We start from the raw sequence: 27,671 nt of genomic DNA on the forward strand, positions 1-27,671 counted from the left end.
GGGGCCCTGAAACCAGAGCACTGAGAAGCCCACCGTTTGCGATTCTTACACAGTAGTGTTCATACTGTGAAGCATCAACCTGTCTGCCGCGGGGGGAGGGGCAAGTGTTCAGCAGCAGGAGAGCCTACAGCAGACGTGAAGAGGCTGCTGTAACCTCCAGGCAAGGGGACTGCACCAGAGCCACGGTGAGACTGAGGGGAACGGAGGTGCTCCCAGGGCCAAGAAAAGCGGGGCAGCACCAAGCAGTGAACTGGACTCAGAAGAGGCAGGGCACGAGGGGCGTGCCACGAAGCGCCCAGGTTCATATGCAATGCAACCAAAAGCATCCTCGGACAGGGAACCCTGAAAAAGAGCCAGGTGTTTTCTGGAAGGGAATTATGTTTGATTTAGACATGCTAAGTTTGAAGTGACCCTGACATAAAGAAGAGAAGGGGGCTTCCCTGGTGGCGCAGTGGTTGAGAGTCCGCCTGCTAATGCAGGGGACACGGGTTCATGCCCCGGTCGGGGAAGATCCCACATGCCGCGGAGCGGCTGGTCCCGTGAGCCATGGCCGCTGAGCCTGCGCGTCCGGAGCCTGTGCTCCGCAATGGGAGAGGCCACAACAGTGAGAGGCCCGCGTACCGCAAAAAAAAAAAAAAAAAAAAGTCTTCACTCAATTAAGCATATGGTTTGCTTGGTTAATGCTCAAAATATCTTTAAGTGGCAAATATATTAACTGAGTGGAGGACAGACATGGATCAAAATACAGATGTGATAAAGAATCTGAGTAATAGTTACCTTTCACTGTAGGAAAACCCCACTAAAAGCAGAGATACTGCCAGTATCTCTGACCAACCCAGAATGGAATATGCCCGAAGAGGGTGCCCACACAAGGGTCGTAAATGGCTGGGGGCAGTGCGCAGGACGTGTGGAATTTCCTGCCTTGCTGAATCAGTTTGTACTCTGCAAAGTTCAAGAGCCACTGCTTTAACTGACTCAAGGATCTGGTAAGGAACAGGTATGCTGAGATTCACATTCACCTACTTCCGTGTTATAGTTCACAGAGATTTCCAAGACTATGAAAAACATGAACTCAGTTGAATTTTATCATATTCCCCTCTCCTCCAATACTAGAGGGCCTGGGGTAATCTTGCAATCAAATCTATTTTTAAAAGATATGGTTGTACTTAGTTACATCTTAAGTTTCAGTGTTAACTGTGCTGGATTTATGACTTCAGTCTGCACCGCTGTGCGAACACGGGAACAGCAACACTCCCTGGATGAGAGTGCGAAGGACGATGCTGGTGGGCCTTGCCTCCTAGAGGCTGCTGCCTGGTGGCAAGAAGACAAACAATACGCAGGGCAGGACAAATATGGACTTCTAGACAAGACTGGTGTAGAAGAGAGAACCCAACCGGCAGAAACACCGAACATTTTCCAAAGCAAGGCTAAACAGCTGCACAGCGAGGCCTCAGAAGGAGCGTTCAGCGTGTCCAAACTGTCAGGACGCTGCAGTGTTGTCAACTCCTCATAAGCTTCAGAGACAGTCCCAGGAAGCCCAGGGGAAAGTGCTAGAGGACTGAGATGAGAAAGCAGGACCGTGGAGCGTCAGGCCTGGGGGGCCAAGACAGGCGGGACACAGGAGTACAACGTCACCAAGGTGGGAGGCCTGAGCTGCACACAAAGCCCAAGACAGCCACCTCGCTGCTCCAGGCAACCTTTCGGGGGAGCCGCCTCGTCTCATCTGGCAACACTGCTCCCAACAGGCCTCATCTCCCCGCAAATGCTCCGTCTCAGGTGCACCTGCCACTCCCCACGGGGCCCCGCACGTGAGGGCTTGGGGACAACTCCCACGGGGCCCCACACGGGCCTGGAGAGCACAGCCTTCCCTGGTGGAGACACGGGTCCAGGGGCTGCCCCCGCGAGCGCCTTCTGCTAGGTTCGGCCCACACGGATGATGCCAAGCTTCCGAGCACAAGGCTAGCACTTATTCACATGAAGACTTCAAGCCTCCTGCCCATCACTCAGCAGGAAAAGCCTGGCTGACCATTCTCACCAGGGCACATTCTCTGGATCCGCCACAGTATTAACTGTCGTCTGTGCTCTCGCTTAAAAGGTGGAGACATTACTTTCTTGTGTGCAGTGATCTGTGATCCTTCAGCAGTAAAGGTTTAAGGGAGTAGGCAAAAATCTAGACGGATTACACAAGACATAAAGAAATGCCTTGGCAGCTCCGTTTCCTCCCCAGGCCTGGATCATTTTCTTTTAAAAAATATTTTTTATGGCTACACCAGCTCTTAGTTTCAGAATGCTCAATCTTCGTTGTGGCATGCAGGATGTTGTTTGTTTGTTTTTTTTTTTTAGTTGCAGCATGCAGACTCTTACTTGCGGCATGCGGGCTTCTTAGCTGCGGCACACAGGATCTACCTCCACGACCAGGGATCGAACCTGGGCCCCCTGCACTGGAAACGCTGAGTCTTACCTCCTGGACCACCAGGCAAGTCCCAGGCCTGGATCATTTTCGCGGCTAGCCCCGCCCCTCACTAAGGTCTGCCTGGGCCAAGAGGGGACTCGGTGGCCACTCGCGCACAGCGCTGCTCCGTTAGAGGCCTCCGCAGCCTTCGGTGCTGCTCCTCAGCTCTAACCCAGGTAGATTATGTCCAACCATCAGGCAGGTGAAAGGAGGAGGCACACAGCAAGCGTCCCCACCCCTTGGGCACCAGCCTCTGCCACAGGGAGAACTGTCCTGGCATTTGCAATGTTTTTCCATTCAGCTCGGGCTCAAATGGCAGCCTCTCCCTAGAACTCAAAACGTACACACACAGAAAAGTAAGGTAACTTGTCCAAGGCCACACGGCTAGTCATCTTGGAGCCAGGATTTTTTTTTTATATTTATTTATCTATGTTAAATAACATAGTTGTGGCACGCAGGATCTTCGTTGCGGCATGAGGGATCTTTCGTTGTGGTGCACAGGCTCTAGAGCACAAGAGCTCAGCAGTTGCGGTGCATGGGCTTAGTTGCTCCGTGGCATGCGGGATCTCAGTTCCCCGACCAGGGATCAAACCCACGTCCCCTGCATTGGAAGGCGGATTCTTAACCACTGGACCACTAGGGAAAGTCCCTGGAGCCAGGATTTGAAATGAGGCAGTCCAGCTCCAGAGTTCTTCCAACAAGAATCACTGGCTTCTCCAACATTGAAATTTTCACGGGGTATTTAAGTGCAAGGCACCAGGCCAGGTTCTATTTTATAGTTCTGCTCTGACTGTCCCATTCCAGTTTGCTTAAGGAACCTGCGATCACAGACCCACTGAATGATAGTCAGAAGCGGGCGCTCCCAAACTCTCAGGGAGACAGATAAATGGTTGAACTGAACACCAGGGAGAGAAGGACGGCTAGAAACTGACCAAGCAAGGCAATTTAAAGGCCACCCCTCCACAGGGGAGGTGCAACGGCCATGCAAAGACTATGGGCTTTGGATCACAACCATGGGATGAAATCCCATCTCGCACATCCAGCTGTGTGAACTTAAATGTGCTTTCACGTGAAAAACGAGCATCCCCTACAAGTGAGATAATGCAGAGAAAGCTCTATCTGGCTCATTAAATCTACTCAATAAGTGGCTATTATGACATGAGGGCTTTTCTAACAGTGAATAAAAACGTGTACCTAGTCAACTAGCATTACTTCACTTTCCAAATCTCATCACTACAGCCTCTCATACTACCTGTTTGACTTTTGCTATATTTGCATGTTAACCCACATAAATGTGTCTGAGGTCCTAGTTATTCATCTAAGACAAATCGCACCTTCACTTACGTGCTTCCTAAAACCACACTGTACACCAGCACTGAGGCCCTGTGCCGTACAGCAGCAAACACTGCAGTGGAGTCATATCTGGCATGAGACCTGTCACTGGAGGAAGATCCATGGCCAATGCCATGGAAGAAAAAGCAGAACTGAGAAATGGGCACTGGGTCACTAAGCGACTTACAGTTTGAATTCCTGCCTCTGTTCTACTGTTGTGCATTCACTGTATAGGCATGTGCGCCCTAGGAGGGTGGCTCCCAAGATCCTGACCCACGTCGATCAGACGACCTCAGACTAAAACATCCCATGTCCTGCGATCCGTCCTCCATGCTTCAGACTTAAACATGTCCAATCATGTATCCCCATTTTTTTCAGTAACAGTGGTCACTAACCATGACCTAGGGGTAAGAACACATAGTTCAGTTCAAACACCTGCTGAGGGTCCAGTAGGTGTCAGTTACTGGGTTGGAGGCTGGGGTTTACCTACAGAAAACTACAAACACTTCTTATTTCAAAAGGAGGCCATCATAATTCTCTGTAAGCTGAACAAAGCATTCTGTTTTGTAGCTTTCAAGTGTTAAACTGGAAACTTCAGTGGCCACATTCAGCTGGCTATTTCACAACTCCCTGCTGGACAAGGGGTTCTGTGTGATTCTAAAAACAGTGAGGGGGCTTCCCTGGTGGCGCAGTGGTTAAGAATCCACCTGCCAATGCATGAGACACGGGTTCGAGCCCTGGTCCGGGAAGATCCCACATGCCGCAGAGCAACTGAGCCCGTGTGCCACAACTACTGAAGCCTGCATGCCTAGAGCCCGCGAGCCACAACTACTAAAGCCTGCGCCTAGAGCCCATGCTCCACAACAAGAGAAGCCACTGCAATGAGAAGCCCGTGCACTGCAATGAAGAGGAGCCCCTGCTCACCACAACTAGAGAAAGCCCATGCATAGCAATGAAGACCCAATGCAGCCAAAAGTAAATTAATTAATTTAAAAAAATACCATAAATTAGAAATTACCCAAATATCAGTTGGGAAACAGTTGTATATAAAGTACATCCATACTCATCAATGCATGGAATAATATGAAGTGCATGGGGTTTTTTTGAAGAAGTAGATGTATGTGTATGGATATGAAAAAATGTCCATGGGACTTCCCGGGTGGTGCAGTGGTTAGGAATCTGCCTGCCAATGCAGGGGACATGGGTCCGAGCCATGGTCCGGGAAGATCCCACATGCCACGGAGCAACTAAGCCTGTGCACCACAACTACTGAAGCCTGCGCGTCTAGGGCCTATGCTCTGCAACAAGAGAAGCCACTGTAAGGAGAAGCCCACGCACCGCAACGAAGAGTAGCCCCACTCACCGCAACTAGAGAAAGCCCCCACGCAGCAACGAAGACCCAACGCAGCCATAAATAAATAAATAGATAGGGAAAAAAAAACCAGTGAGGCCAAGGGTAGAACAAAGCCAAATCACCTTAAACTCAGCCATAATGGGTCCTTAGAAGTCATTTTATCCTGAGCTTTTATTAGCAGAGACACTTCTTCCGTGGCACCGACACCTTGCCCAGTTCCTGCCTGCACACTCACAGTGACCATGAAGTACCTCCTGTGCAGTGTTCCACTGTCAAAGGCTGCAGAGGGATTTAGAGACACTCAGACACTCCATCACCAGTGCCAACATCTTTTCTCAACTCCTGTCCACGCAACGTGGCTTCCAGATCACTCAACTTCCTGGTTGCTTACCCTGACTAGATCAGATTCACTGTACTTCTTAAAATGCCTGCCTCTTTGTAAAAGTACCGTCCATCACTAACACATGGTGATGCCATAAGGATGTGGAGAATTTTACAAACCTCTAAAAACTCACTCAGCTTTGATGTTCTTAATTGCACTCACAGGTACCACCAGCCTTAGCAGTCATTCTAACTGTTCAGGAAGCGTACTGCCATCGGGCTAAGCTTCTCGACAATGCCAACCCTTGCTTAGTCCAGGCCATGCATTCCCAGCAGGGATGTTATTAACAATGGTTTGTGGCCCTCTAGAAGCTGCAATATAAAAACAGATAGACACAGTACATGCATGGTATTAAAACTTTACTGGGGTAGGGGAGACAATTAGGGGAAAAAAATCTAAAAAGCCCTGCGGAGCAGAAGGGAGGTGCAATAATCAAAAATGGTTGACAGGGCTTCCCTGGTGGCGCAGTGGTTGAGGGTCTGTCTGCCGATGCAGGGGACGCGGGTTCGTGCCCCGGTCCGGGAAGATCCCACATGCCGCGGAGCGGCTGGGCCCGTGGGCCACGGCCGCTGGGCCTGCGCGTCCTGAGCCTGTGCTCTGCAACGGAGGAGGCCACAACGGTGAGAGGCCCGCGTACCGCAAAAAAAAAAAAAGAAGGTTGAGAAAGGCTGGTCTAGGCCTGTGCTGTCCTACACAGCAGTCACTAGCCATTTAAATGAAATCAAATACAGCTCCTCAGCCACACCAGCCACACTAGGTGCTCACAAGCCACACAGCTAGCACCCACCGCACTGGCCAGCACAGAGAACATTTCCATCATCACCGGAAGTTTTATGGTATGGTGTTGGTCTAAACAACCCTGGAGGATTTTACTAGCATTAGTAGACAGTCCTCAAACATCTCATATCTCGATTTATGGCCATTAATTACCGATTATCTAGCTCATCTTCTTTCACTCTTGAAAACACAGTAAAGATACTAGCTCCTCAAGAGCAAACTTTAGAAAGTATTAGTTAACATGCGAGTTTTTCGTTACAATATTACAGCAAGATATTGGCTGCATCATAACCACTTCAAAATATTTGGAGCCACTGGTCCTAGCAGCCTAGGAGTGTCCAAACACTACCCTAGGTCCTTTGTAACCCACTGAGACTGAGGTCCAGTTAACTGTTTGAAAGCAAACCATACTGTGAACCACACAAGGAGCATCAAGGACCAGACACAGGTCACGCTGACCAATCTGCCTGCGTAAGGTCAAAGTACGAAAACGTCAACCAAATCTTGAAATCCTCCTTTGATTAGGTGTGAAAGTCTTCTCCTGACAGTGTAGAGAGTTTCATTACATCCTCTTAGGAGCTGGATGCGATGGCAGAAGGTGGTCACACGTATTTTGTTCTCAAGAACCCTTGGAAGAACCATGGTGACTGAGGTGTCTCACACAGCTAGACCTACATTTCAAAACAATTTCTTCCTGGCCACTTCCTAATCAAGAAGCCAAAATAAAACACAAAAATCCAGTCAGGTAAGTGATAATCTGTCTCCACAGCTCCAAAACAAGTACAGCAAACATTGCAGAATGTAATACGCCTGGTCATGTTAGGCGCCAACAAGTTAACGCCACTGCTCACGGGTCCATGTTCTAGAATCTCAGGCAGGGAAGCCCAGGTCACGTGACACAACATGCCACCAAGACAGAGGGAAAGAAGTCAGAGAGGCAGGCTGAGCTCTATCAGATGAGAAGCAAATGTGTCCTTTACCCTCCTAAGAGAGGAAAGGTGGAAACCAATGGAAGACAGATTCAAGCAGAGTCCCCAGGAGGGCAAGGTGGAGAGCATCATTAAGCCAGCAGCCTTCCTCCCCAAGTCAACACAAGCTGTGGCCAAAGGCCAGGCTACAAATGTGAAGGTTGCATTAGTGCTGCCTCTCCTCCCCCGCGCTCCTGCTATTCTCCAGTCAACAGACCCCCAAAGAGGACTCCCCCTGCAGGGCAGCCCACCCTCCTCACGTTTAACCGAAGACATAAGGACTCTCAATGGCCGCTGGCTGTCCAGGGATGCAAGAGCCCTTTAGTTCCAAAGACTGGTTTGCTTCTTCCAAACGGTGAACTTCAATTTCAACTTCTGCACTGTCACAACACCCAAACCCCTCCACCTCTCCAAAGAATAAGATCAAAGGAATACAAAACCGTGGCTACACAGCATTCACCTCTCCGACACTGAAGCGCACAGGTGGAGTTACCCCCAGGGGAAATGCTAGTTACAGCAGCAAACTCTTGCCCAAAGTTTAAGGGTCTACAGGCTCGAAACCTTGGGTATTGCTTCCAAGTCAGATACTAGGAATATAGGAGTACCAGGAGTCCCATACCTTGTCACAAGGGTCATCATTCTCAGAACAGATACTTGAAGAAGAAAATGTTCCCAAATACATCAGCTTTAAAATAAAGACCATATTTCATATCATGTCATCAAAGTACATTAAATCTAGTATGTAACCACTGGGGCTTCAATTCACAAAGCCTCCCCAACAAAAACATTTTTAAAACAAGTGTTTAAAAATTTTTAATATGAAAGGAAAGAAGTAGAGAGAGTAGCATTATCAACTCATATGCTGTAAGGAAACTTGCAATTAAAAAGAGTATGGGGGGGCTCCCTGGTGGCGCAGTGGTTGAGAGTCCGCCTGCCGATGCAGGGGGCACTGGTTCGTGCCCCGGTCTGGGAGGATCCCACGTGCCTCGGAGCGGCTGGGCCCGTGAGCCATGGCCGCTGAGCCTGCGCGTCCGGAGCCTGTGCTCCGCAACGGAAGAGGCCACAACAGTGAGAGGCCCAAGTACTGGAGGAAAAAAAAAAAAAGAGTATAGGGGACTTCCCTGGTGGTCCAGTGGTTAAGACTCTGCGCTCCCAATGCAGGGGGCCCAGGTTCAATCCCTGGTCAGGGAACTAGATCCCGCATGCCGCAACTAAAGATCCTGCATGCTGCAACTAAGACCCAGCACAGCCAAAAAAAAAAAAAAGTATGGGATGCCTCCAATGGGAAATGATGCACTACTTAGACTCTGGGGTCTCACTGCCCTTACCAACTGTAGGTTGTAGTAATGATGGTAGAACAAATGGCTCTTGTCTACACAAATGAATTCTATCTGGACAAATTTCCACCATGGAAAAGACAGTTTTGTGTCCAACTGCAGGTTCCCTGCAACATTACCAACTTCCATGTATGTCTGTTCTTTGTTCATTTCATATTTAAATGACAGTCATGATCTTACATTTTCTTGAAAATTATCTTTGAACAGTACCCATCACCTAGGGGCTTCCATGGTGGTCCAGTGTTTAAGACTCCGTGCTTCCACTGCAGCGGGCGCAGGTTTGATCCCTGGTTGGGAAACTAATATCCTGCATTCCGCTCGCCCCCCCCCGCCCCCCCAAACCAAAAACAACAACCAAAAACCCAACAACTAGACTTAAACAGCCAACATTTCCAAAAAAGTTTTAAGCATTTTGGTTCATCTTCAGAGGCAAAAACGCAATACTCTGAAGAGAACACGAAGAGCGACAAGATTCCTACTGGTCTACAGCTGGTCACACAAGGCTGGTCAGCAGGCTATGGCTCCAGGGGCATTCCCAATTCCTTTCCCCCAGAGGGGCTCAGATCTGCTCCTCACTCACATGCAAGAGGAACTTGGGGGATGAGAGACCAACCAAGGGCTTGGGACCTGAAGGCTCTGGTTCAAATCTGGGCTCTGAAACTTACGAGCTGTGCAAGTTGAGGTAAGTAATTTCCTCTCCTTGGGCCTTCACTGAATTCCTAACTCTGTAAAAGGTGGGTGTGTTCCTGAGAAGATATGAGAATGAAGAGGCAGAGGAGCCAGAGACCAACATGTCTCTACTTCTCAAATTCCTGGAGCTACAACCGGGTCCTGGTGACATTAATCCAGTACAACGTTCTCCAACTCAGTGCGCTGTGGGGCTCCTTGTCCTGTGACAGCTCAATTACAGAACCTATTTTAGTCTCTACCCTTCTTCCTGAGATGAGCCCCATGACTGAGGGAATCTTCCACCAAATACAAAACTTAAAATTAAGATATATTCTTTCTTAACATTTAAAGATACAAGGAACAGCAGCAAGAGTCTAATCAAGAACTAAGCACCTGCTACAAACACACACAGCCCTCAGGGACACCAGTGAGCCCCAGCCAGTCCACCTGTGCTGAAGTACAACTCCAGAACACACATCCCAACGGGCATCAACCAATGAACACAGAACAAACTACACGTAAGCAAAATAATCTGGGCCCCCAGGATTAAAAAGTCAAAAACGGAGAAGAGAGGTGAAATCACGGGATGTCTCACCGTCACCACGCTGGGCGGGACGTGGATTCCCAGGTTCTCCTGGGAGGGTGCCAGGAACCCTCCACCCAGTCCACGGCAACCAGGAGCAGTGCAGTGATGGCCCTGACCACACACCAGGCTCCTGCCCACAGCTTCCCACTTCTCCAGATCCAGTCCCTTTCCAGCGCCCTCAACTCATCTACCTCGGACTCTGCCGTGACATGTTTTTAACTGGAATGACCTTCCTGCCCCTCCTCACCGTCACTGCTTCTCACACCTACTCACCTATCCTGCCTAACCCAACCCAAATAACACCGGAACACCTTCTAATGTGAAGAAATCTCTAGGTTCTCAGCTGGCCCCTCTACCTATACAGACACAAACGCAAAAACGTCACATGAACTCTGATGTGCTCCACTGAAAAAAGGCACTCAAACAGTGGCAGCCTCAATACACAAGAAACGTGTGCCCAACTGCATTACTCCAGAGGACAGGATCCGGACCAGTGGTTTAACAAATGAGTTTTGAATCAGGGAAACGGAATAACCACCAGTTGCTGAATAAAGCAGGATATACCAAGAAGCACTGGGAAAACACTGTCATGGTAAGCAGAAGACAGGACACTCATCAGGAGAGCAAGTGTAAGACTGAACTAAATGTACCATATGATTCCTTTCTGCAGTCATGACTTTATAATCAGCTACCAAAAATGTTACAAAGTGTAAATTCTGATGAAGATTATTTCATATAATAATTCCTCACTCTGAAAGCCCATGATTAGAGAAAAACAATTAGTGTATCCTGCCTTTTCAATAGGAATCGTAGGACTTCCCTGGCGGCACAGTGGTTAAGAATCCGCCTGCCAATGCAGGGGACACGGGTTTGGGCCCTGGTCCAGGAAGATCCCACATGCTGTGGAGCAACTAAGCCCGTGCGTCACAACTACTGAGCCTGCACTCTAGCGCCTGACAGCCACAAATACTGAGCTCACGCACCTAGAGCCCGTGCTCCACAACGAGAAGCCACCGCAACGAGAAGCCTGTGCACCACAATGAAGAGCAGCCCCCGATCGCCACCAACTAGAGACAGCCCACGCACGGCAACGAAGACCCAACGCAGACAAAAAAAAATAAATAAAATAAATAAATTTATGGGGGGAAAAAAAAGGAACTGTACAAGTGGAGAAAAATTTGCCAGTTGACAAGTGGGAAAAAATTTTTAACACATGAATGCCAGTAGAAGGAATACATGATAAAAAAATAAGGACCTACTGTATAGTACAGGGAACTATATTCAGTACCTTGTAATAACCTATAATGGAAAAGAATCTGAAATAGAATAGATATATATCTGTATCATTTTGCTGTACACGTGAAACTAATACAACATTGTAAATCAACTACTTTAATTTAAAAAAGAGAGTAGAAGGAATACAGAAGGAATGAATGAAATAGAATTTTAAAAAATCATTTTGGGGCTTCCGTGGTGGCGCAGTGGTTAAGAATCCGCCTGCCAATGCAGGGGACACGTGTTCGAGCCCCGGTCCGGGAAGATCCCACATGCCGCAGAGAGGCTGGGCCCGTGAACCACGGCCGCTGAGCCTGCGCTCCGCAACGGGAGAGGCCACAACAGTGAGAGGCCCGTGTACGGCAAAAAAAAAAAAAAGCCTGTTGGCTTGGCGACTGCAATGACCTTTTTGCCAGTCAGAGTACATCTGGCCATTCTCAAATCAGACTAGTTCCCTGAATTGTAAGAAGTACTTGTGAAGCAGAGGTATGGAAAAGATCAGCATAATGATGCTCTGGGGCCTGTCTCTAGGAAGAGTAACTCTATTAACGCCAGATGTACTAGTTAGGGTTCTCCAGAGAAACAGAACCATTAGGATGAAGGAACAGAGCCTAATGGTTCTGTTGACACCATATATAAGCCCACGTTTTACCAGTTACGTTTAAGTGATATTTAAAATCTGTTGTTAAAAATAAACTTCATTAAGTCAGAAAAAGATAAACAAATACCGTATGCTAACACATATATGTGGAAACTTAAAAAAAAAAAAAGGTTCTGAAGAACGTAAAGGCAGGACAGGAATAAAGACACAGACATAGAGAATGGATTTGAGGACACGGGGAGGGGGAAGGGTAAGCTGGGACGAAGTGAGAGAGTGGCACTGACATATATATACTACCAAATGTAAAATAGATAGCTAGTGGGAAGCAGCTGCATAGCACAGGGAGATCAGCTCGGTGCTTTGTGCCCACCTAGAGGGGTGGGATAGGGAGGGTAGGAGGGAGACACAAGAGGGAGGGGATGTGGGGATATATGTGTACGTACAGCTGATTCACTTTGTTATACAGCAGAAACTAACAACACTGTAAAGCAATTATACTCCAAGAGAGATGTTAAAAAAAAAGAAAAAGAATGTATACATAAATGTACCACTGTCACTTTGCTGTACAGCAGAAATTTACACAAAATTCAACTACAATAGAATTTTTTTGTTTGTAAAAAAAAACAAAATAAACTTCATATATATGAGATTTATGTTTATGTAACACTGTATGAGATTATATAATACATACATGAGATTTAGTACTTAGATTTAGTAAGGAAGTTCTCACGTGATTATGGAGGCCGAGATGTCCCACGATCTGCAGTTTGAAGGCCTGAGAACCAGGCGAGCTGGTGGTGTCAGATCCAGTCTGAGATGGAAGACAGGAGAAAACCTGCAGACAAAGTGAATTCTCTTCCTCAGCCTTTCTTTCTAGTTGGGCCTCCCAGGATTGGATGAGGGCAGTCTGCTTTGCTCAGTCCACACATTCAACTGTGAATCTCATCCAGAAACACGGCAAAGACACCCCCAGAATGATGCTTCAGGCAAATACCTGGGCATCCCTTGCCCGGTCAGGTTGACACACAAAATTAACCATCACACCAGGTAGATGTGAAAACCCGGCAGACTGCAGGGCTCAGGCAAAAGTCCAGCTCCTTAGGCTGAGGAGGAAGTGCTAAAGAACAGGATGTCAGAAGTTTCCAAACACTCTGCTTCCATTTCAAAGGTTACTATCCACAGGTTATTACTGAAGTATAGGTTTAAAGGGACTCAAACTGTGCTGGCAAGATTCTGGCAAAATAAAGATCCACATGCCTCAGAAGATCACCAATGCACAGCTTGCCTCGGATAACATTTAGGAATATCACTGCCAAACACTAACTCAAGGTGGAAACACACCAGTACCACGCTGCAAAGGCAAAGGGCCGAACAGTCTGTAACTAGGTCAGGTTTGCGTGCTCTCGCACAGGTCCACGCAGCACTGCTGAGCACACTGCAAGGTGGTGATGCGTGGTCGACTTAGGACAGCAGCTTTAGAATAGAGGTTCTCAGTTTCCCTACTGCTGTTTACCAACCTTGATGTAACTACAAAATCACATTTCAAGGTCAGAGATCTGTCAGTTAAGATGCTGTTTGGCTATTATTTGGGAGAAAGAACTTGTTTGAAGAGAAGATACTGATCTTAATTTCTGCGTGTGTTAAGAACATCACCCTGTGGTGCAACCATCACAACTACCTATTTCCAGAACTTTTTCATCAGGGCAAACAGAAACTCTATGCAGATTAAGCAATAACCCCATTTCCTGCTCCCCCTGCAGGGGAGAGGTAATCTCTGTTCTACCTTCTGTCTCTGAATTGGCCTTATCTAAATAGCTTTTGTAAGCAGGATCATACAATATTTCTCCTTTCCTGTAATGGCTTATCTCACTTGGCATGCTTTCATTTCAAGATTCGTCCACATTGCAGCCCACACCAGAACTTCATTCCTTTATATGGTGAATAATACACCGCTGTATCTAGATACCATATTTGACTTATCCATTTACCACTTGATGAGCACACAGGTACTCTCTACCTGTTGACTGTTGTGAATAATTCTGCTGTGAACAACAGTGTACGAGTATCTGTTTGAGATCCTGATTTCAAATCTTGTGGGTATATACACCTAAGTGCCAGGACATATAGTACTTTTGTTTAATCTTCTAAGGAAACACCACACTGCTTTCCACAACTCCAGCACCATATTACATTCCTACCAGCAATACACGAGGGTCCCCATTTCTCTACATCCTCACCAACACAAATTTTTTGCATTTTTAAAAACAAGAGCCATCATAATCCGTGTGAAGTAGTATATCACTGTTTTGAATTTCCTATGGACTAGTGATGCTGTGTATTTTTTGTGTGTGGATCAGCCATTTCTATATCTTCTTTGGAGAAATGTCTATTTGGGTCCTGAACCCATTTTTAATCAAACTGCTTGTTTGTTGTTGACTTGCAGGAGCTTTAAATATGTATTCTGAATATTAAGCCTCATCAGGTGTATGATTTATAAACATCTTCTCCCATTCTGTAGGCTGACTTTTTACTCTCCTAATGCTGTCCTTGGAAACACAAAAGTTTTTAATTGTGATAAAGTCTAATTTACCTTTTTTTTCTAGTGTTGCCTGTGCCTTTGGTATCATATCTACAAAATCACTGCTGAATCCATCTCTTGAAATACCCCCGATTTCAACTTTTTTTTTTTTTGGCTGCACCACGTGGCATGTGGGATCTTAGTTCCCCAACCAGGCATCAAACCCACGCCCCATGCAGTGGAAGTACGGAGTCTTAACACCACTGGACCACCACAGAAGTCCCTCAAAGTTTTAACTCTTTAGATTTAGGTCACAAGACGTGACACCATAAAACTCCTAAAAGAGAACATAGGCAAAACATTCTCTGATGTAAATCATACCAATGTTTTCTTAGGTCAGTGTCCCAAAGCAGCAGAAATAAACCCAAAAATAAACAGATGGGACCTAATCAAACTTACAAGCTTTTGTACAGCAAAGGAAACCATAAACAAAACGAAAAGACAACCTATGGACTGGGAGAAAATATTTGCAAACAATGCAACTGACAAAGGTTTAATTGCCAAAATATACAAACAGCTCACACTACTCAATAACAAAAAAACCACCCAATCAAAAAATGTACAAAAGACCTAAACAGACATTCCCCCCAAGAAATACAGGTGGCCAACGGGCACATAAAAAGAGGCTCAACATAGCTAATTATCAGAGAAATGCAAATCAAAATTACAAGGAGGGGGATTTCCCTGGTGGTCCAGTGGCTAAGAGTCTGCACTCTCAATGCAGGAGGCCTGGGTCTGATCCTGGTCAGGGAACTAGATCCTACATGCTGCAACTAAAGGATCCTGCATGCCGCAACTAAAGATCCCACATGCTGCAACTAAAGATCTCACGTGCCACAACTAACACCTGGTGCAGCCAAATTAAAAAATGAAATAAAATACAATGAGGTACCACCTCACACAGGTCAGAATGGCCATCATTAAAAAGTCTACAAGGGGGGGGGGCTTCCCTGGTGGCACAGTGGTTGAGAGTTCACCTGCCAATGCAGGGGACACGGGTTCGTGCCCCAGACTGGGAAGATCCCACAGGCGGTGGAGCAGCTGGGCCCGTGAGCCATGGCCGCTGAGCCTGCGCGTCCGGAGTTGTGCTCCGCAACGGGAGAGGCCACAACAGTGAGAGGCCCGCGTACCGCAAAAAAAAAGAAAAAAAAAAGAAAAAAGAAAAGTCTACAAGGGGAGGGAGCCTGTGCTCTAGAGCCTGTGAGCCACAACTACTGAGCCCATGCGCCACAACTACTGAAGCCCATATGCTCTAGGGCCCACGTGCCGCCAACTCCTGAGCCCGTGGTGCTGCAACTACTGAAGCCCGCGTGCTTACAGCCTGTGCTCTGCAACAAGAGAAGCCTGCACACACCTCAACGAAGACCCAGAGCAGCCAAAAAAAAAAAAAAAAAAAAAATGGCTACAAGGGACTCCCTGGTGATCCAGTAGTTAAGAATCCGCCTTCCAATGCAGGGGATGTAGGGTCAATCCCCAGTCGGGAAACTAAGATCCCATGTGCCGTGGGGCAACTAAGCCCACATGCCACAACTACTGAGCCTGAGCACTCTGGAGCACACATGCCACAACTAAGATCCTACATGCCACAACTAAGACCCGACGCATCCATGTAAGTTTTTTAAAGTGTACAAATAATAAATATTGCAGAGGGTGTGGAGAAAAGGGAACCCTCCTAAACTGTTGGTGGGAATGTAAATTGGTGCAACCATTATGGAAAACAGTATGGAGGTTCCTCAGAAAACTAAAAATAGAATTACCATATGATCCAGCAATCCCACTGCTGGGCACATAGCCAGACAGAACTTTAATTCAAAAAGATACATTCCCCTATGTTCATTGCAGCATTATTTACAATAGCCAAGATATGGAAACAACCTAAATGTCCATTGACAGATGAATGGATAAAGAAGATGTGGGGTGTGTGCATGTATATACATGTATATGTGTGTACACACACACACACACACACACACACACGCTCTGTAATATTACTCAGCCATAAAAAGGAAAGAAATAATGCCATTTGCAGCAACACAGATGGACCTAGAGATTACCATACTAAGCAAAGTCAGTCAGAAAGATAAATACCATATGATATCACTTACATGTGGAATCTAAAATACAACACAAATGAACATATCTATGAAACAGAAACAGACTCACACACATAGAGAACAGATGTGTGGTTGCCAGGGGGGAGAGGGGTGGGGTAGGGATGGATTGGGAGTTTGGGATCAGCAGATGCAAACTAGTATATATAGAATGGATAAACAAGGTCTTACTGTACAGCACAAGGAACTATATTCAATATTCTGTGATATGCCATAATGGAAAAGAATATGAAAAAGAATATGCATAACGAAGTCACTTTGCTGTATGGCAGAAATTAACACAACACGGTACATCAACTATACTTCAATAAAATTTTTTAAAAAAAGATTTAGGTCTGGGCTTCCCTGGTGGCACAGTGGTTAAGAATCCGCCTGCCAGTGCAGGGGACACGGGTTCAAGCCCTGGTCCAGGAAGATCCCACATGCCACGGAGCAACTAAGCCCGTGCTCCACAACTACTGAGCCTGCGCTCTAGAGCCCATGTGCCACAACTACTGGGCCTGTGCGCTACAACTACTGAAGCCCGCACACCTAGAGCCCGTGCTCCACAACAAGAGAAGCCACCGCAATGAGAAGCCTGCGCACTACAACAAAGAGTAGTCCCCACTCACCGCAACTAGAGAAAGTCCACGTGCAGCAACAAAGACCCAACACAGCCAAAAATTAATAAAATAAATTTTAAAAAGAAAAAAATATTTAGGTCTTTGATTGGTTTTATTTTTTTTATTTTTTTTGCAGTACGTGGGCCTCTCACTGTTGTAGCCTCTCCCATTGCGGAGCACAGGCTCCGGACGCGCAGGCTCAGCGGCCATGGCTCAGGGGCCTAGCCGCTCCGCGGCATGTGGGATCTTCCCGGACTGGGGCACAAACCCGTGTCCCCTGCATCAGCAGGCGGACTCTCAACCACTGCGCCATGAGGGAAGCCCGGTTTTAATTTTTTTATATGATGATAGGCCCGGGTCCAAATCATTCTGCAGGTAGATGTTTTCTCAGCACCATTATGATTTGTTGAAGGCACTGTGCTTTCACCGCTGAATGGACTTGGAATCTTTGTCAAAATTCAATCCACCATGAATGTGAAGATTAATTTCTGGGATTTCTATTCTGTTCCACTGGTTTACATGTGTATCCTTATCCTGGTACCACACTGTTTTGATTACTATAGTTTATTTATTTATTTAGCTGTGCTGGGTCTTAGTTGTGGCACGCAGGATCTCCGTTGCTGCGTGCAGGATCTTCGTTGTGGCATGCGGAGTCTTTTAGTTGAGGCATGAGGAACCTTTTAGTTGCAGCATGTGGAGTCTTTAGTTGAGGCGTGCAGGGTCTTTAGTTGTGGCATGTGGAATCTAGTTCCTTGACTAGGGATCGAACGTGGGCCCCCTGCATTGGGAGCGTGGAGTATTAGCCACTGGACCATCAGGGAAGTCCCCTGTAGTAAGTTTTAAAATCAGGAAGTGAGAGACCTCCAACTTTGAGCTTTCAAACTTGTTTGACTATTGAGGGTCCCATGATTTTCTACATGAATTTTAGGATAAGTTTTTCTATTTCTGCAAAAAACGTCACTGGGATTTTGATAAGGATTGCGTTGAATCTGTAGATGGTTTCCCAAGAATATTAATTTTTCTAATCCATGAATGTGAGATGTCTTTCCACTTATTTACATCTTTAACTCCTCTCAGCAATGTTTATAGTTTTTACTTTACAAGTCTTTCTCACCTACCGAGTTAAATTTATTTGTAGGTATTTTATTCTCTTTGATACTCCTGTACGTGGAATTGTTTCCTTCATTTCCTCTTTGGATTGTTCATTTTTAGTCTATAGAAATGCAGTTGATGGGAACTCCCCTGGTGGTGCAGTGGTTAAGAATCCTCCTGCCGTGCTCGCTTCGGCAGCACATATACTAAAATTGGAACAATACAGAGAAGATAAGCATGGCCCTTGAGCAAGGATGACACGCAAATTCGCAAAGCATTCCATGTTTTTATTAATAAGGCAATTATATTAAAATATCTCACTAAAAAAAAAAAAAAGAATCCGCCTGCCAATGCAGGGGACACAGGTTTGAGCCCTGGTCCGGGAAGATCCCACATGCCATGGAGCAACTAAGCCTGTGCGCCACAACTACTGAGCCTGCACTCTAGAGCCCACAAGCCACAACTACAGAAGCCCGCGCGCCCAGAGCCCGTGCTCTGCAACAAGAGAAGCCAGAGCAATGAGAAGCCCATGCACCGGGACGAAGAGTAGACCCTGCTCGCCATAACTAGAGAAAGCCTGCACACAGCAACGAAGACCCAATGCAGCCCAAAATTAATAAATTATAAAAGAAAAAAAAAGAAAAAGAAATGCAGCTGATTTTTGTGTGTTCACTTTGTATCCTGAAACTTTGTTGAACTAGTTTATTAGCTCTTAGCAGGTTTTAGTTTTTTAATTTTTTGGTATGAAATCTTTAAGGTACTCCACGTATAAGACCATGTATCTCTTTGCTTTCCAATTTGGATGTTTTATTTCTTTTTCTTGCCAAACTGCTCTGGCTCGAACTTCCAGTAGTGTTTGGAATAGAAGGGGTAAAAGTGGGCATCCTTGCCTCGTTCCTGATTTTAGAAGACAAAGTATTAGTCTTTCACCACTGAGTATAACGTTCACTGTGGGTTTTTCATACATGGCTTTTATTATGTTGAAATAATTTCCTTCTATTCCCAGTGTTTCGTTTTCATTGTGAAATGGTGTTGAATTTGTCAAAGGCCTTTTCTGCATCAACTGAGATGACATGGTTTTTTTCCCTTTCATTCTGTTAACGGGGTGTATTCATGATCGCTGTTTGGTTGTGGAACCATCCTAGCATTCCAGGAATAAATCCCACTTGGTCACGGTATATAATCCTTTTAATATGCTGCTGAATTTGATTTGCTGGTATTTTGTTAAGGGCTTTTGCATCACTGTTCATAAGAGATACTACTCTGTGGTTTTCTTTTTTTTGTAGTGTTTGTCTGGCTTTCATATCAGAGCAATGCTGGTCTCACAGAATGAGCTAAGAAATCTTCCCCCCTCTTCAATGTTCGGGAAGAATCTGAGAAGAACTGGTGCTGTCTTTAAATGTCTGTTAGAATTCACCAGTGGAGCCATTAGACCCAGGGCTTTTCCCTGTCAGGAGGTTTATGATAACGGATTCAGTCTCCCAGCTTGACCCAGGGCTTTTCCCTGTCAGAAGGTCTATGATAACGGACTCAATCTCCCAGCTTGACCCAGGGCTTTACCCTGTCAGAAGGTCTATGATAACGGACTCAATCTCCCAGCTTGACCCAGGGCTTTTCCCTGTCAGAAGGTCTATGATAACGGACTCAATCTCGCAGCTTGACCCAGGGCTTTTCCCTGTCAGGAGGTCTATGATAGCGGACTCAATCTCCTAGCTTGACCCAGCGGCACTGTCCCAGAAACAAAGAATGGAACAGAAGCATTCACAAAAGACACATGTAGATGGGAAATCAGTGTGTGTGATAAAAAAAAATTTCTAGTCAGTGAGGAAAAGATGACAATACAATGAAATACTAAGGCAACTATGCATTTGGAAAAAAAGAGTCTGACATCACATCATACAGAAGAATTCCAAACGTGCTAAGTACTAGGAAAAAAATAACCATTGTTTTTATTGTCCTAGGAAAGGAGAAGGCCTAAGTATAATATGAAACCCAGAAAACAAAACAAATTGACAGACATGACTACAGAAAAGTTTTTATACTACAAAAACACAGCATCAACCAAACCAAGCCAAAAGAAACAAGCCAGGAACACTGCGACATGAAAAAGCGTTGATATTCTTCCTATATAAAAAATATTCTTACTATATAAGAAATAGTCTTGATACATATATATGTTTTTTGGGGATTTTTTTGCGGTATGTGGGCCTCTCACTGTTGTGGCCTCTCTCGTTGCGGAGCACAGGCTCCGGACGCGCAGGCTCAGCGGCCACGGCTCACGGGCCCAGCCGTTCCGCGGCATGTGGGATCTTCCCGGACCGGGGCACGAACCCGTGTCCCCTATATCGGCAGGCGGACTCTCAACCACTGCGCCACCAGGGAAGCCCAGTATAATCGTTTTAATATGCTGCTGATAACAGTTTGCTCTGAGGAAAAAAGACGCATTACCTTCAAAGCAACAGCCGTCAGACTGACAGTTAACTTCTTCTTTTTTTTTTTTTTTTTTGGCAGTACGCGGGCCTCTCACTGTTGTGGCCTCTCCTGTTGCAGAGCACAGGCTCCGGATGCGCAGGCTCAGCGGCCACAGCTCACGGGCCCAGCCGCTCCGCGGCACGTGGGATCCTCCCAGACCGGGGCACGAACCCGTGTCCCCCGCATCGGCAGGCGGACTCTCAACCACTGCGCCACCAGGGAAGCCCCGCTATACAGTTTTTTAAAAACCCTCACCTGAGCTTTCAAGAACAAAAGCCAATTCACAAAAGAAAAATAAATGGCTAATCTTTTTTTTAAAGTTTAATCCACTTATCAAAGAAATGGAAATGTTAAACAATGAGGCACCATTTAAATTTTCCCCACTAGTTAAACTGGCAAACACTAAGAGAATTGACAATTGGCAACTATATAAATAGAATTCTCCAACTACAAATATTAAGTACACAACCTTCCTAGGGGTACTATAGTAATGAGTAGCAAATTTTACATAGGTATGACCACTATATCTCAGGGAAACTACCAGGTAAGTGGACAAAGATAAACAGTAAATGATTTTGTGACAGAGAAAAGGTAGAAGTCCCTGAAGTGTTCATTGAGAGGACCGTTAGCCTACGCCAGCAGCAGCAGCGCACAGCCACGAGCGACAGCAGGCACTGACACGGACGGGTGCTGAGTGAAGTCTTTAACAAGCAAGAGACACAGAGTGTGCACTGTATGACCCCCTTTAAACAGAAAAATGTAAGTCTGGAAGTACGGTCACCAACTATCGGAAGGATGACAGAGAACCATTGACTTTAAGACTTCTACACTGCTTCTGTAATTTAGAAACAAGTCATTCTAGGAAAAATCTAGCCACCTAGCAGTGAGGTCCCCCCTGCTCCTCTAAAGAAGTGAATGAGCAGGGCTCCACATAGGTGACAGCTTCTCCGGGGCTGAAAGGGTCCTTTACGTTTCCATGACGTCATCTTGCCAATTAGGATACTGCAAACGCCACTGCAGTATGAGCAAGAGCCAAAGAAAATTAAAATAGGCAGGATCCTGTGGGCACTTAGTCCCCCCTGATCCATGGGAGATACGGGCAAACCCCAGTGGATGCCTGAAACCACACACAGCACCCAACCCTGTTCACTGTGTTCTTCCTATACATACACACCTATGATAAAGTTTAACTTTCAGTCAGGCAAGCAAAGAGATTTACAGCAATAACTAATAACAAAACAGAACAATTATAACAATATACTGTAATAAAATATGAATGTGGTTTCTCTCAAAATATCTTCCTGTACTGTACTCACCCCACCTCTTCTTGTGACGTGAGAGGATAAAATGGCGTTGTGCCACTGCTGGCCTTCTGACTATACATCTAAAGGCGGACCATCGCTTGCAGCGATCCCAGATGGTGGGGCCATGGCAGTGTCAAGGCCTGGACGTCTGGAGCGGAGAATGTGGACAGTTGGGGATTCCAGGTGGGAAGGAGGGAGATTTCATCATGCTACTCAGAACAGCACGCAATTGAAAATTACGAATTGTTTACTTCTGGAATTCTCCATTTAATATTTTTGGACCACGGTTGACCGCAGGTAACCGAAACTGCAGAAAGCGAAACTGGGGATAAGGGGGGACCAGTGTACTCTCATTTTCCAGCAGTGGAAACTGAAGCTTAGCAACTCCATTGAGATCCATCCCATGGCCCTGCTTAAGGAAGCCTCTACAATCCTCCAGCTTCTGGTCCACCAATTTCAAACAAGGTGAGGAATTTTCAGCAGGGAGCACAACAGATGTGTGTGTGTATGTATCTATCAAAAGCCACTCGGGGAACGTATTTTTAGTTCTTTCTTTCATACGGTTACCTTTGGAGGGAAAACATAAATTAGTCTAGGATCTGGGAGTTCCCTGGTTGCCTCGTGGTTAGGATTCAGGGCTTTCACTGCCGTGGCCCAGGTTCAATCCCTGGTCCGGGAACTGAGATCCTGCAAGCTGCACAGTGCCCGCCCACCGCAAAAGGCTTATTGGTTTAAATAAATAAGTCTGGGTTTTACCCTAAGAACCTCTCCTAGAGCAGGTAGAACATCTATAACACGTGTTTAAGACACACATATACAGGTCCCAGGGATTCAGTGAAAGGTGGGAATATGATGGGAATAACTTAGGAAATGAAGCTGGTGGTGCCTGAGCAAGGCAGGACGCCAACAGACAGAACACAGAGATGAAGGGGAGTGGTAGGAACCGAACTGTAGGAAGCAGGGAACAAAGTGTGGTCAGGAAAAGGTTAAATACAGCAAGTCAGGGCAACACAGGGTCTGCATCAAAAGGACAAAGCCAGGAAGACCAGCTGGAGACAGTTTGTGTAGAAAAACATAGGGTTCTGCACCAGGGAAGGAATGGGACCTAAGGACCACTTCAAGACTATCCAGTAGCACTTCACAAGAAGGATGCGGTGGGGGGGAGCTGGGCGAGGGTACTGAAAATGTAGACGGCAAGGGAGGGCTCACACTCAAACGTTCCTTTCACGCCTACTTCGGGCAAATCGAATTGAGATTATCCCACTTATCATTTAAAAGAAATAAATTTCTTACGATAGGAAGCTGATTTGTGAGAGAAGATTTATGGGCAACTTGGCATTCTTTTTTGCATTTAAATTACTAGCTAATGGAACAAGAATCTACAAATGAGGCACCTTCCCCCAACAGCTATTACCCACGGAAGCCAGCCACTGTAAAGCTAGCACCATTTCTCCAATATTTCCAACTCTGTGCTTTCCAAGTCAAGCGCCTCTTGATCCCTTGTGCAGTGTGACTCACTCTAACCAGTGAGCTGTGAGCAGAAGTGACGTGTCATCTCTGGGCTGGAACACTTAATCACGGGAGCAAGACCCTCCAACAGTTCTCCTTTACTTTGCCAAGACAGCCAACAGCGTCCCACACTGTTGTGGCTGCTTCTTCAGCTGGAGTAAGGATGACACAGAGCCCCCGGAAAATCCATACTGGACACGCTGGCCTTTTTTTTTTTTTTTTTTTTTGCTGTACGCGGGCCTCTCACCTCTCACTGCCGTGGCCTCTCCCGTTGCGGAGCACAGGCTCCGGACGTGCAGGCTCAGCGGCCATGCCTCATGGGCCCAGTCGCTCCGTGGCATGTGGGATCTTCCCGAACCAGGGCACGAACCCGCGTCCCCTGTATCAGCAGACAGACTCTCAACCACTGCGCCACCAGGGAAGCCCCCACGCTGGCCATTTTGAGATTATTTGTTACTACAGAAAAACCCAGCCAATTCAGTCAGATGCTGCTGGAAAACTCACTACCTGGAAATTTACATTTCAAAAGAAACAGAATAGTCAAAGCATCCCTCTTTTCAAAAACACTTTAAAAGAGCACTTAAAAAAGATCACTAAAGTTTACAAAGGCTATTCTCTTCCGTAAGGTGCTATTCTGGGCTTCCCTGGTGGCGCAGGGGTTAAGAACCTGCCTGCCAATGCAGGGGACACGAGTTCGAGCCCTGGTCCGGGAAGATCCCACAGGCCGCGGAGCAACTAAGCCCGTGTGCCACTACTACTGAGCCTGCGCTCTAGAGCCCGTGAGCCACAACTACTGAAGCTCGTGCGCCTAGAGCCCGTGCTCCGCAGGAGAAGCCCCGGCAATGAGAAGCCCGCACACGGCGACGAAGAGTAGTCCCCGCTCACCGCAACTAGAGAAGGCCGGCGCACAGCACCAAAGACCCAACACAGCTAAAAATAAATTAATTTTAAAAAAAAAGTACTTATCTTTAAAAAAAAAAAAAAAAGAGGGCTTCCCTGGTGGCGCACTGGTTGAGAGTCCGCCTGCCGATACAGGGAACACGGGTTTGTGCCCTGGTCCGGGAGGATCCCACATACCGCGGAGCGGCTGGGCCCGTGAGCCATGGCCGCTGAGCCTGCACATCCGGAGCCTGTGCTCCAAAACGGGAGAGGCCACAACAGTGAGAGGTGAGAGGCCCGTGTACCGCAAAAAAAAAAAAGGAAAAGAAAAGAAAAAAGAAAATAAGAAGGTGCTATTCTTCTCAGCATTCTTGGGGTTAAAGACACATCTGCCTGGATCCACTAACCTGGAATATGGAGCGCTAGTCGGGATACTGAGCATGTTCTTTCAGGCTGCTCTTGCTTCTGAAAAAAGATTCTGACAAGGCAAATGCTGCTGCTTAGTTTGAACTTGGAAGTGAAGCATCAAACAAGGTAACCATTAAGCTCTACAAAAAGTAAAGAGATTATTTGTCTGTGTGTATATATATACTCTGTTCAAAGTATCAGATTCATGTGTGGGGAGGGGGAAAACTAAGCCCACCTTCTCAAAGAATCAAGTTCCTTGGAAAGCGATTCTTGTTACGAGGACTTTGCAGCCCCTGGATCAACAGATTCTTGACTATGATGCTCCCACTGTTCTAAATGCAGGTGCCAAACCAAGAGCTAAGAGTCTGTATTAACAGACCACGACGACAGTGCCTTTTTTTTTATTTGTTGGTAAGACAAAATGGAAAACGAGAGTTACACACAACTATTTTTCAATAGTTTGAACGTTTGATATGAACCCTAGATTATCTCAGGCATTTAGCCAATAAAACATTGCCCATAAACTGGTAAGAAGTGTCCACATGGGCTGACCGGCTCAAGAAGAAAACCAAGCTAACTGCTCTCTTTCTCCAGCCCATCCCCCCCAAACCAGCTCTTACTTTTAACCTGTGTTAAACGCATTTCTGAGCAAGTACCTCTCTGAAGGTTTAAGCATGCCACCTGTATTTCAGTCCTAGCCCCACTCATCCCTTAATGTGTGTTTCTTTAGGTAAACTATAAATCCATAACTGGGACAGCATCAGTCTTACCCAATAGGATTGTGACATCAAGTGAAAGGATTACGCCCTATCCTAGCACCACCCAGTGAAGTACCACTTTGTTAAACATAAATCCTTCAACATGGCACTGGAGTTCGTCCCCTCCCCACCCCCGTCTGGCCCCCATACATACTGCCATTCCCCAATTTGAGGTACCATAGTCCCTCCATCTGCCCTACGTTCCCCCACCTCCATTCGTTTGCTATGCCATTCCCTCCAACTACAATGGCTTTCCCGAGTCTCCCCTCCATATCAATTCATCCAAAATCTACTCAGCACCACCTAACCCAGTCACTGAACACTTCCAGCATTTTTGTGACTCTCACCTGTCTTGTTTTTACAATTATTCCTAAACCTCCAGTGTTTTTTATTTGATACTCCCCACAGCTGTCAGCAGTATTTTCTTACAGTAGACAATAAAACTGTGTCAAATGAACACAGAACACATAATTTATCATTCAGGAAGGCTATCCATATTAATCAGTGGCCCAGAAGCAAAACTTACATGCTACAGATAGTAAAGCAGTGTCCAAAGTGAGAACTGGAAAAATATTTTTAAGTTTACTGAGTAATATTTCAAGATCCATGCTAGAATAATGATTCATCCCTGCCCTCAAGGAGATTCGAGTGGGGGAAGGGCAAGGGCATGTACTATTATTCCAATCAAACCGAGGCCTACAGTGGATGCACAAAGCTCAAGATCACGCAGCCAGAAGGCGGCTGGTCAAACACCAACTAATACCTAAATGGTCAGTCAGAACATGCAGAACAGACCTAGTCCTAGCACGTGTATGAGGGAATCCAAGTGTCAGACGGAAAAAGAACTTCAGTGAAAGCACTCTCTACCATGGCTAGATTTATACCCTGCAGGTGACACTTTGAAGCCAATTCCATCCCCAGGAATCAGTCCAGATTATAAATGCAAAAACTAACCCATAAGGGCAACTAAGGGGGGCTAACTGCTCACTAGACTGAAGTCATTCTGCTTTTCTATCCCCAACGGGTTTAAAAAGCATTTACAAGAGGCAGTCTCAAGTTATGACACATATGGCTCCAGAAACAACCTCCCCACCCCCTCAAGGATTCCCCATGCTGGTACTGGAGGGAGATACGATGCTAGCACCACAAGGGCAAAATGAAAATAAGCGTCAGCAAAGATGTGGAATACCTGGAACTCTCACGTACCGCTGATGGGAGTGTAAAGCAGGATACAGCCTTGGAAAGCTGGCAGTGTCTACCGAAGTGCAGCACATACCGTTACGGACTGAATTTTGTCCCCCACCCCACCCCCCCAAGAATTTATGAAGTCCTACCCTCTGGTACCTCAAAATGTCAAAATATGACTGTATTTGGAGACGGAGCTCTCAAAGGGGTGATTAAAGTTAAACGAGGTCATGAGGGTGGGCCCTCATCAGACTGGTGTCCTTGTAAGAGGAGGTTAGGACACGGACCCCTATAGAGAAAAGACCATATGCGGTCACAAGGAGAAGATGCTCACCTACAAGCCAAGGAAAGAGGCCTCTGAAGAAACCAACCCGGCCAACACCTCGATCTCGGACTTCTAGGCTCCAGAATCATGAGAAGGTAAATTTCTGTTGTTTAAGCCACCCAGTCTGTGGTATTTGTTATAGCAGCCCTAGCAATATACAGATACACACGCTAAAACTTTCCACTCCTCAGCATTAACTTATGGAAATGTGTGCATACAGTCATCAAAAGACAAACCAAGAATATTCATACAGCATTTTTTTTTTTGGCCGCACCGCGTGGCATGTGAGACTTCCCTGACCAGGGGTTGAACCCGTGCCCCCTGCAGTGGAATCGTGGAATCTTAACCACTGAACCACCAGGGAAGTCCCGATACAGCATTATTTTTACCAGCCACAAACTACAAGCTACCCAAATGCCCATCAATAAGTTAATAAAAACACTACGGTGTATCATATAATCAAATACTACTGAGCAATGAAAATGGAGTTACCACTGCACCCAACAGAAAATCTCACAGGCAACAATGACTCAAAGAAAGGGATACAAAAGGATACACAGTGTATGATTTACACAAAGTCGAGTCAGACAAAATTAAACTACAGTGTTAAAAATCAGCAGGAGGAGGGACTTCCCTGGTGGTACAGTGGGTAAGACTCCAAGTTCCCGATGCAGGGATCCAGGGGTCGATCCCTGGTTGGGGAACTAGATCCTGC

The 27,671-nt window shown here is 46.3% G+C and overlaps 1 protein-coding gene and 2 non-coding genes across 5 annotated transcripts in view; 2 read left to right on the forward strand and 1 right to left on the reverse strand.

Annotated features, from left to right (window-relative positions):
• Window positions 1-27,671, reverse strand: part of RAB7A (RAB7A, member RAS oncogene family) — a 94,467-nt gene that overhangs the window by 26,389 nt on the left and 40,407 nt on the right. Inside the window, exon 2 of one of the 3 annotated variants that reach the window (XM_060023160.1) lies at window positions 12,464-12,568. The exons of the other annotated variants lie outside the window; for them this stretch is intronic. The gene's annotated coding sequence lies outside the window, so the exon portion shown is untranslated. The remainder of the gene's footprint in view (window positions 1-12,463; window positions 12,569-27,671) is intronic. 3 annotated transcript variants of the gene reach the window in all.
• On the forward strand, window positions 8,384-8,456 carry TRNAG-CCC (transfer RNA glycine (anticodon CCC)). Its single transcript has one exon. It is a non-coding gene; the product is annotated as a tRNA-Gly (tRNA).
• Window positions 18,299-18,405, forward strand: LOC132433033 (U6 spliceosomal RNA). The gene has a single exon (XR_009521073.1). It is a non-coding gene; the product is annotated as a U6 spliceosomal RNA (small nuclear RNA).

The sequence above is a fragment of the Delphinus delphis genome, chromosome 10, assembly GCF_949987515.2.
Source record: "Delphinus delphis chromosome 10, mDelDel1.2, whole genome shotgun sequence".
NCBI lineage: Eukaryota > Metazoa > Chordata > Mammalia > Artiodactyla > Delphinidae > Delphinus > Delphinus delphis.